The sequence below is a fragment of the Ostrea edulis genome, chromosome 9 (assembly GCF_947568905.1).
Source record: "Ostrea edulis chromosome 9, xbOstEdul1.1, whole genome shotgun sequence".
NCBI lineage: Eukaryota > Metazoa > Mollusca > Bivalvia > Ostreida > Ostreidae > Ostrea > Ostrea edulis.
Genome location: NC_079172.1, coordinates 7,762,534 through 7,773,568, shown reverse-complemented (window position 1 = coordinate 7,773,568; position 11,035 = coordinate 7,762,534). Strand labels below are relative to the sequence as shown.

The following is an 11,035-nucleotide window of genomic DNA, read 5'->3' as shown; positions in this document are numbered from 1 at the left end:
CAGAGTGGAAACTGACTCGGAGTCAGTTTCCACGTGACAATGTAGAAAGTAGCCACCTCTGCCATACCAAGCTGTGTGTGAACCCCCAGCATTTGGTAGTGGAGTCCCACTCTATCAACCAGGAGAGAATTCACTGCCAGTTGCAGGGGGTGTGCAGCAAGTCACACATGCCCTGGTGCATTTTATGTAATTATATGTATTTTACATGTAAATTCCATTTCATTTAGCATATTTAGATGGTGGTTTTGAATAGCTGGCTGGAAGGGGGTTTCCCCTACCCCAGAATATAGGGCGTTATTATACATCCCGTCGCACTGAATTCCTATGGTTTTTGGACTTTTGGCCCCCCTCAATTTATTAATATCAACTAATTTCTTACATCTTTTTTTCATATCAGACTTGTTTAAGGTGATTACTTGCATAATGGTGTTGCTTGTTTTTTGTAGAGAAGACTCGGCTGGAGGTGGGGTGTTGGTTGACATGAGGATTTTACGAAGAGAAGAACTGCCAATAGGGGTTTGACTGAGACCTATTTGTAGGCCATAGTTTATTGCTGCTGCTTTCCTTCCCCTGGAACCGGATTCTACTTCGACATAGAGGCTATACATTTTGGACACGTAGGTGCAGGTGTTACATTTAAGCCGTAAGCTAGTGCCCAGGCCACGCCTCTCTTCAGAGTCCAAGTCCCAGGTTAGGTCACCATCACAGCCTGGATTGGCCCGCCCATGTTCTTTGAACTCTGCGTTGAACATGCCACATGTCTTTTCCAGATGCAGCAGTCTGTAGGAGTCATTTTCACACCTGCCGAAATCAGTTATGTACCTGATTACTTCCTAACCAGGCAAGTTCATTTTCAGAAATTAGAGTTACTTCCCTTTGACTATACTTGTTCTCAAAGTTGAGTCAAGAGGCTCATCACAGTCCCTAACAACTGTTTTTTGTAACTTTCTCTTCATATGAATGAACAATTATTGTAATGTTGCTATACTTTAGAGAGTTTATTAATTATAAAATTAATTAAGCTAATTAAATTTACAGGATCTTAGGGATACCCCTTATTTCAGCCAATTTGGCCATATGTGGGCCTATTCTGAGAATTAGAAAAAATATTTTCGACTCAAAGAGGTTTTGTTTCATAATTTAAGAAAGTTAGAAGAATTGTAATCGTTACCCTGAGGATTCAGCCTGATTTAAAGTCTCATGGTTTCCTTCCTTTTTCAGGGGTCTTGGCTGAAGCAGTCGGTGGCACCCAGGCCTGAGCATCATTTCCTGCTCCTCGCACAGAGAGGGTGGATGCGTCACCAGTTGTAGGGTTTCCCTGTCAACTCTCGTGAATGGTGCAGGTGAGTTTTCTTTTTTTCATGTAATTTCCCCTTGTTGTGAGGTACATATTTTGGCTTAAAACCATAATTATTCCCTTTTTTGAAGTTTCCCATCTTTGAAAACTGACATACATGTATAATTCTGCTAGGAATATTCTGTCTGAAGTGAAATTCACTTGTGATGTGCTTTTTCCAGTGCTCTATCAGCATCATGTCAAGTTTAAGTGATATCATGTCATAATTTATTATCATGATAGGAATTAGCAAGCAACCCTCACTGCAAAATGTATCTGAGTTAAAGAGGGTAGTGACAGTTTTACTGTCACAGAGAAACAACACTACTAGATCAGATTACCCCTCATATGTTTTGATAACCTTCTATTAATTGGCTGTCAGCAGCTTAGTGAATTCATTCTGAATTGGAAAAGTAAATGCATTTTGAAAGCATTTTTCCTTGATAAATTAAGATTTTTTGGCCATTTTTTCAAAAACCGGGTAGAATGTACCCTGAATATGTAAATTACATGTGAATCCTCAGATCCTCTTGAAAAGATAAAAAATAAGACAATAAGACTGTTATTTACATTTTTTACTTCAATAAGCACTGTAAAAAGTCATTATAAAGTTGACATTCAACACAGCTTCATATCACAGTTGAGTTCATCATGTGTGAGGGGTTACATTATATAGATAGTCATAATTTACATGTTTTTTCATGTAATTTTTTCATGTTACATATTTTACATGTACTATGTGCATGTTATCTAAAAATGTCAAATTGGCCACTTTTTCACTTTGTTTTCCATTTGGTTATAGGAAAAACACCAGAATTGCCTAGCTACAGGGCGCCGCCATTGTGGACACCCAAAGTTGTGCGGAGAAGAAAAGTTGACAGGAGATCTGATTGGTCATTAACAGAAAATCTTTGTGATGGAATTTAATAGTGAAATATAAGTGATAAAAATGACAGGTGACATAACAGAATATGTAGAAAGATACAGAAGTTATAAGGGAAGATCTGAGTGGAAAGGTGATATTTGGATGGACAATTTCATTCAGTGCGGATCTACACTAGTTGTAAACAGGCCAAAATTTGAAGGAAAAACGCAACGGCAAGCCATATATTTTTTGGTGGAATTTTGAAGGGGAGATGATGAACTTTGCTGAATGGTGACTGATTTTTTGAAAATTGGCTTAATAAATAATTGACAGTGATTGGAATTTGTATGGAAGTCTATGGGAAAACATTTGGTGGTGTTTGTCCATATTGAGTTAGCCATTAAATACCCCCTGATGCTCTCCACTGTCTGACCTAGTTACCTTGGTGTGTATACAACGCTTACAACGACCTAAACTAATCAACAAATCTCCATTCATACACGTGTATGTAATCGGGTTGTGTTATTCTTTGGCCGTGGAATACATTGTGATATTTAATTTTGGCCTAGCCAGTCTAGGATCTCCAAATTATCAATTCCAATAGTTCTGGAAAAGATAAATATAGGGCGAATACATACTTATTCATGTCGGTAAATGATATCCCTCGGAATTCTTTTAACGGGATGCAGAAGACGAGTATTGTTCCATCAGCGCCTCCCGCGTATTCGGGTCCTGGTACTTCGAATACAGGATATACATACACAGGTTCCCCGGGAATTGGTACAGCAGACGATATTCAAGATTTAAGTAAGCAGCCATTTATTTGTTCGTTATCTTCACTTGTCTTTTGTATGTAGCAAAGAATTTGAGTCTACCCTAAACTTATCTAGAGAGACAGATGGTCCTAAAATTATCTAGAGAGAAAGATGGCGGGTGGTTGTCAAAACAACTTCCTTCAAATTGATGACGTTTTTCCTTTATGTTTTCGTTTTCTCACAAACATGTGTGAGTGTCACTTATCTTGATTTCGAACGTAGATTATGCAGGTTATGGACTGAATCTGATTCTAACAGTCAAACAAACCATTGTTCTTGTCCAGATATCTGATGATTTAGTGATTTTGTTTTAAACTTACAATTTTACATTTGTGGTTGATAGGAGAAAATCCGTGGGACCGGGAATCGAACCCGCGACCCCTGCATTACTAGTCAAGTGCTCTAACCACTGAGCTACCCAGGCCGATATCCACGGTCCGTATAGCCCTAATTACTACACGCAAAACAAATATTTTTTTTTTTTATTTGTAATATTTATTCAACTATCACATTTTATATCAAATTAATATATCATATATTCATCTACATACATATACACATATCCATACATATACATACATGTACATCACTTAATCAGTTCCAAGAAGATGGTATCGTTTTTGTAGTATCATAAGCCAAATAATTGAATTTCATGATTTATGAAAGATTAGATTTTAATTAACTTTTACAGATGTATGCGTATATATTACATTAGGCCAATTCAACTTAATTAGTAGATTATCATCCAGGGTCACAAAAAAGTATGGAGCAGGTGGGAGGATTATATTTTTTTTTCTGAGAAAAATATTAATGACAAACAAGTAGTGGATCGGAACCTATGCTTATTTCACAGACGAATTCCAGGTTAAGCTTTAATTTCAAACTTCTTCGAGATATCAAACTTCTTCAAGATATGAAGCACATTAGTCCTTTCCTTTCACTTACGCCTGTAAGAAGGTGAGAAATTAAGAAAACCGTAGTGTGATATTTTTTCTTCGCGTGGCTTTTTACGTTGCTATACCGGAAATGTAAACAACAAGTGTAAATACCGGAGTCGGACATGAAAATTTTCCGGAAATCGCAAGCTCCGCAAAATAAAAAAAATCCGGGCGGGCCGATTTTTGAGAGGCGGGCGGAGATGATAATCCATCAATTAAGTTGAATTGGCCTTATCGCACGTTTTTATTTCACAAAATCTGACACTGGTAGCTTCTTCCGGTAATCTAGTTCACTTCCAATAGAAAATTTCAGTTCAGCCATACCTAACTGAACATTGCAGATCAACCCGTTGTCTTGTGTAAACTCTTAGATAAAAAGATATCCAATGGCAATGTTCCCGTTTGACAGGGTATTCACATTCTACAGGAGTTCGGATGCAACATGACCTTGTGATTTTTTAAATATGAAATGGCCGTGTCGCATTTCCCGGATTTCTGTCGCATTCTAACGAAAAATCACAAAATGCTACAAATGCAATGGGAAACGCGAGCATCATGCAGTAATCTAATATAGCCAATAGTGCATTTTGTGCACGTGCTGTAGTCCAAAAATATGATATTTTTACTGAAAATCTAACATATTTGCCCAATAAAATCAGCATACTTCAGAAGAAAGGGCTGGAGGGTTAGCTATACTAATTCAATCACAGTAAAACTGTTATATATACTTCGTGTTTTCTGAGGATTGTTGACACTCCAAATTAATCCTAACTCATGAATACAGTAATCATTTCATTTCCAAATTTCTAAAGATAGCACATTGTTTTTCTTTGCCTACAGACTCCCCTCCCACTTACAATGAATTGTTATTGTTTTTCTTTGCCTACAGACTCCCCTCCCGCTTACGATGAATTGTTATTGTTTTTCTTTGCCTACAGACTCCCCTCCCGCTTACGATGAATTGTTTGCCGGGAGAACTCCACACGTGGCACTGGGAGGGAAATCCAACCCATACAACAAGGACGACAGAAATGCCTGGGAAATTATCCACGAATGGTTTGAGTTATCTAGTAAGGTATTGAGTTCGTAGGTCTCTAAAATTTCGGAAAATTGGATATTTTCATATTCAGTTTTATCCTTGTTACAGGATGTTTATGTTTAACACTGGAATTTCTAACGAATCCAGAACATTATGTCCCGGGGTTTGGGTTCTACCTATGTTTGGAGTCTAACATGAATTCTATTTTACCACTGAAACTGCATAATGACAGATATCGATAACTGTGTGTTTGACCAATCTCAGAAAGGATGATTATCCTCTGCCACTCTCACTTCCTGGATGAGCACTTGTGGAGATTAAAGAAATATAGAAGTTATATGAGATTGATCGCTGTTTGTTATTTTCACCATTATTTTTAAGAATATAATTTTAATTAATATAGATTGCCTGAAAGTGGCATTATGTCGGAATCTTATTTTTGCATCTGTCGTGGTACATTTTGTACGTGTAGCTCAATATTTTGATTGACTACAGTAACTACTGTTGATCTAGGCTGTGTGTTTAAAATTCGACCACAGCTGCCTATAGTTGTTACAATATGTTCATCAACTTGCCACGCCCCCAACATTAGAGAGTCAAAAATCTCTCGGGGGGAATTTCAAAAGAATGGCAACCTTTCCATGCATCATATACTTGCTGATTGACCAAAAGTTGAATTTGTAATTAAATTAATAAAATGAATGATAGATATTTGTAATGGTTAATTGGCCTGGTTTTAACTGGGATTACCCTGTTTAATTTCGCTACATAAATGTAATTACTGTTTATCGCTTGTTTAGCGGGCTTCATAGTTAGTGATATATAACGTTTTACAGACGTTTGATTATGATGATGATTGTGATGGTGATGAAGACGATGATGATCCTAATGCTTCTATATCTATTTTTCAGTTCTCCAACAAATCATATGACTCGGAGCGCTAGCCCTCTCTATTTCGTATATCTATTATGGTAAGTTCTAAACTTACTTAATTAATCTAACTTTAATCTGCTTAGGCCAACGTGCTTTGGCACATATACAAATGTACGAGAGAAAAAGGATAATCGCAGGTGGTGTTGGTAACAACACCCCCCCCCCTCCCAATGGTAGATATATGTACATGTTGGTATGATTTTAAAAAAATTGACAATATTTTAATTACATAACCACAGATTATTGATTTGGGTAATCTTTTTCATTAACATATTGAGTGGAGTAGTGTCTGTAACGGCAGGACGAACCTGTCACTTGCTCTTTTGTGATTCGTTTTTCTTATCATTTGTCTGTTGTCTGTCATTTTCCATTTCACATTTTCAATTTATTTTCGTCTCCATATTAAGTACCAAAAGTGATGATCCATTTTCAGTCAAAATTGTTACGAAGTATTCTAAGACGAAATAAAGAGTCACACCCCCTCCCTACTGTGGGGGTATGGTATTGTGAAAATAAAGGGGTTTATATGAAAAATCTTTTTCAAAAACAAACGATCAAGAGAGAGAGAGAGAGAGAGAGAGAGAGAGAGAGAGAGAGAGAGAGGAGAGAGAGAAATATCTGCGATATGCACATATAGATAAACAATTTATATTATCCAAGCTTTAAATGTAAACTATAGACTAAGCCCGTATTGAGTTTAAAATACTTTAAAGGTTGCTGAATAATCGTATAAGCCGGAAAATGTCAATATTTCTTTATGACATGCAATGACCGTTTTGAAAAGTTTTTTAAATATTCTTTTTATTGACGAACGGGTGCCTATTATTTTGCTATGTTTTTCCAACATGTACTAAATTTATGGGCCGTCTTAGTATCTCCTGAAAGAGCGAGGTGAATATAAGCCTTTTGGCTTGTTTCTCGATCTATAAATGTATAAGACATTGTTTGTTAACATTATTATCGAATTACAATATGTATATACGAATAAATATTGTTTAAAATGTATAGAATGAGTTATCGTTCCTATTGTAGCGGCGCTCCGTATTCAACTTAATTCCCACATCATTGTAACGTAAACACTCTTGAAACCACCACCCTAGCTGAACTTTGAGTTACTTAATACGATCACAAAACAATGCCAAACAATTGTTGTTGTGTATAGAAAATAGGTTCGACACGAATCAAATCCTGCATTTTAAAATATACATTTAAACCCACCAACACGTTCTAATATTTCTACCACAGGAGTGCACAGTCTATGTGTTTTTAAAGGATTCATTAAAGTTGAAATCATTCGTCATTTAAACAAGCGAGGCTACTGCATTTAACACAGTTTTTCCCCCCAGTGAAATCAAACTAAAATGGAAGAAAAGAGGTTATAGTGAAATAAATGAAAATATGCGAAATGTCCCTGTTTTAAAATCATAACTAGGACGAATGGATCTTACGGTGAAAAATGATGCCAAAAAACATTAAATGTCTCTATTGTTTTTTATGATCAAATAAAACTCTGCACTCCGATAAATAAAATGAAAAATACCATAATACTGGCACATCCTTAATGTAATGCAATTCTCTGAATTACCTATCATGTCATTTGAACGCAACTTGGGTGACTTGTTCACTTTCTCAAATAGCCTCCTAATGGTGGCGGATTTACATATAAATAATCAATGCTAATTAATTATATCTCACTTTGTACCATACCGTCGAAACACTGAATTTGTGTCGGGTCATATAGCTGATTGAATCCATTTTTTTTTTTTTTAAAACAAAACATTATCGCACCAAACAGACCTGTTGCGACGCTCTTACAATGTGTATCAGGTCTCCTCCTAAGGAGCGCTAGCACTGCGCTTCAAATGTTGATCCCTCCTCGGTTATCCTGAACTTGATTATTTCTCTTGTCGACACGGCCGTTGTATGACTTTCGTTTGATATAAGTAAATAGACTTATATCAATAGGGATGCGGTTATACAAGATAAAATTATCACTGTAAAATTGAACGGAAATATTTTCATTTGTCAATCCACTTAACAAACTGTTAGAAGTATACGTATTTATGCACAATATGTGTACTCAAACTACGGACTGCGGTATCTGAACTGAAGTCCGAATAAGTAGCGTAATTAGGTGGTATCACAGGGGCTTAGCCCGTTTTGGGCCCGAACTCTGTGATTCTATAAATATAGATATTTATATAGAATATAGATATCTATATTTATGGTATCACAGAGTTCGGGCCCAAAACGGGCTTAGCCCCTGTGAGCGGTATCAAATAGAGATTTGAGTCAAGCTTTTCTGTTCTTCAAAAGCTGGACATTTTTATCGTATATCTCAGGGCTTTAAAAAAGAAGAGGCCCAGGGGCCTTATAGGTCACCTGAGTATCATGTAACAACCTTCCAATGTTTGAATTAGGTTTGTGTAAGAATTTTACTTTTGGATGGAAGAAACATTGAATAGCTATGTGGTCAACCCCGCCTTTGCAACAAAACCCCTGACCCAGGGGCCATAAATTTCAGTTTTGAAAGAAGCATCCTTGATCATCATTATCATACTATTAGTTTGTCTACTTAATACCCAGCAGCAGAGGAGAAGATTTTCAAAGAAATAAAATGCATTTTCACTATATGATCAATAGGGCCCCACCCTAATACCAGAACCCCTGACCCAGGGGCCATGAATTTCACAATTTTGAAAGAGACATCCTTGCTCATCATAACCATGCTATTGGTTTGTCTACTTAATACCCAAGGACAGAGAAGAAGATTTTCAAAGAAATAATGCATTTTCACTATATGACTTATAGAGCCCCACCCTAGCACCAGAACCCCTGATCCAGGGGCCATGAATTTCACAATTTTTAACAAAAGGTACTGTGAGCAATGCTCACTAAGAATACCCCCCGCTTACCCCAATCTCCCAAAGGGTGTTGGTAATAGGTATAAACTACCTCTTTTCTGAGTGTTGCTACTTCGATGTCCAGTGCGCATGACCTTTGACCTTTTGACCCCAAAATCGATAGGGAACATCTTCATCCCATGGGTAGTCCATATCTATGATATGGTGACTGTAGGTGGAAAGGATAACGCTTTAGAGCCCGGAAACCATATTGCTACTTCAATGTCCAGTGCGCGTGACCTTTGACCTTTTGACCCCAAAATCGATAGGGAACATCTTCATCCTATGGGTAGTCCATATGTATGATATGGTGAATGTAGGTGGAAAGGATAACACTTTAGAGCCCGGAAACCATATTGCTACTTTGATGTCCAGTGTGCTTGACCTTTGACCTTTTGACCCCAAAATCGATAGGGAACATATTCATCCCATGGGTAGTCCATATATATGATATGGTGACGGTAGGTGGAAAGGATAATGCTTTAGAGCCCGGAAACCATTGCGTCTACAGACGGACGGACGGACGGACAACCCGATTCCAGTATACCACCCCCCCCCCCTCCCCCACAACTTGTTGCGGGGGGTATAAAGAGGCATCCTTGCTCATCATTACCATGCTATTAGTTTGTCTACTTAATACCCAGAGACAGAGAAGAAGATTTTCAAAGAATTTCTACATTTTCACTATATGACCAATAGAGCCCCACCCTAACACAAGAACCCCTGCCCCAGGGGCCATGAATTTCACAATTTTGGTAGAGGGCTCAACGCTCATTATAATTATGCCCACAGTTTGGCTTCTTGATGTCCAGGAGTAAAGAAGATTTTTTAAAATTACACTCATTTTGATGGTTTTTGCCTCAGGCCCCAGGGGGGCAGGGACCACGAATTTCACAATTTTTGTTCCCCTCCACCCACAGATGCTATATGCCAAAATTGGTTGAAATTGGTTCAGGGGTTTCAGAGAAGAAGCTGAAAATGTTCAAATGTTAACGCACGACGAACGACGACGGACAAAAACAGATAGCAATAGGTCACCTGAATGAATTCAGGTGACCTAAAAATACAATGCTCTCGAGTTTGCAAAGATAATGCAATTATGTAATATGCGGTTTTGAATATCAAATTATCACGGCACTCGATGTTCTAAATATCTGTAATAACATTTATTTTTTGGGGGGTCTTCCTATGTATAAACAAACTGTTCACAAGGTATATCACGCCGCCATCTTGGTTTTCTTACATGTAAATGTACCAGGTACATCGCTTGCAATTTTCGACGAAAAGTTCGATAAAACATGAAATGAGACTCCTACTGTTTAGAAGCAACTATCTCAAGGTCTTACCTCTCGTATTGTCATGATGAACTGGAAATAAAGTTCATTTATCGACTATAATCAACCGTCAAACATCGTCTACTGCTTCTCAAATGCAAAACATCGGTAAAATGGGGACGGAAGTTGACATAATTTCGGGATATCCCAATTTCATTGGTCGATAAAATTAGAAATAGTAAACATGTCATTATTTTGCAAATTCCACTCTATCGATTGAAAATGTAAGCGTAGACGAGTAATGTTAAACTTTACTGAAGTTGCTCTTTACCGGAACAAGTATCGCCGCCTAGCGGGAAACATGATGACGCAACTCACTGCTTTCTCCCATTCATTTGACAACCAAAAGTAATGAAATAAATTAAATTAAATATAAAAATGAAGGGGTCAAGTATATTATACGATATTGTAGTTCCTGTGGATTCCTGGGTTATAAAAATGAGTAAATTAATAATCTCCTTTTATCGGTAATGATAATCATTCATAGTCATATCTAAATGCAGTTCAAAATACAATTAGACGCAAATAAGCATTCAACAGGTTAGCAGGTCGACAGGTCAGCAGGTCAACAAGTCAGTAGGTCCAAAGGTCAGCAAATAAACTGGTAAAAAACTAGAAGGCAGATTTGTATGTACAATGTAATATATGATATACCATGTCTACTTTTAATCAAAGAAACAAATACATGTGTAGCATTAAGGAAATTAACAAATCAGCGACAACACAGATACATTGGTCCAATTTAAGTCTTCACTGACAAAGTAAAACCCATCATACCTCTAGACTTGCTGACCATCTTAAACCTATAACCTGGGCAATATCATCTGAACTATTTAAGGTGGGGTTTCCATATTTTGTGTATATATTCCTTA

At 37.2% G+C, this 11,035-nt stretch overlaps 1 protein-coding gene and 1 long non-coding RNA gene across 2 annotated transcripts in view; both read left to right on the top strand.

Annotated features, from left to right (window-relative positions):
- Positions 1-1,218: 1,218 nt before the first annotated feature.
- On the top strand, positions 1,219-2,537 carry LOC130050018 (uncharacterized). The gene is made up of 2 exons (XR_008798399.1): positions 1,219-1,343; positions 2,139-2,537. It is a non-coding gene; the product is annotated as an uncharacterized LOC130050018 (long non-coding RNA).
- Positions 2,538-2,712: 175 nt separating this feature from the next.
- LOC125658360 (sarcoplasmic calcium-binding protein-like) overlaps positions 2,713-11,035 on the top strand; it is a 15,678-nt gene continuing 7,355 nt past the window's right edge. Inside the window, exons 1-3 of the mRNA XM_056148434.1 lie at positions 2,713-3,008; positions 4,893-5,024; positions 5,905-5,964. The gene's annotated coding sequence lies outside the window, so the exon portion shown is untranslated. The remainder of the gene's footprint in view (positions 3,009-4,892; positions 5,025-5,904; positions 5,965-11,035) is intronic.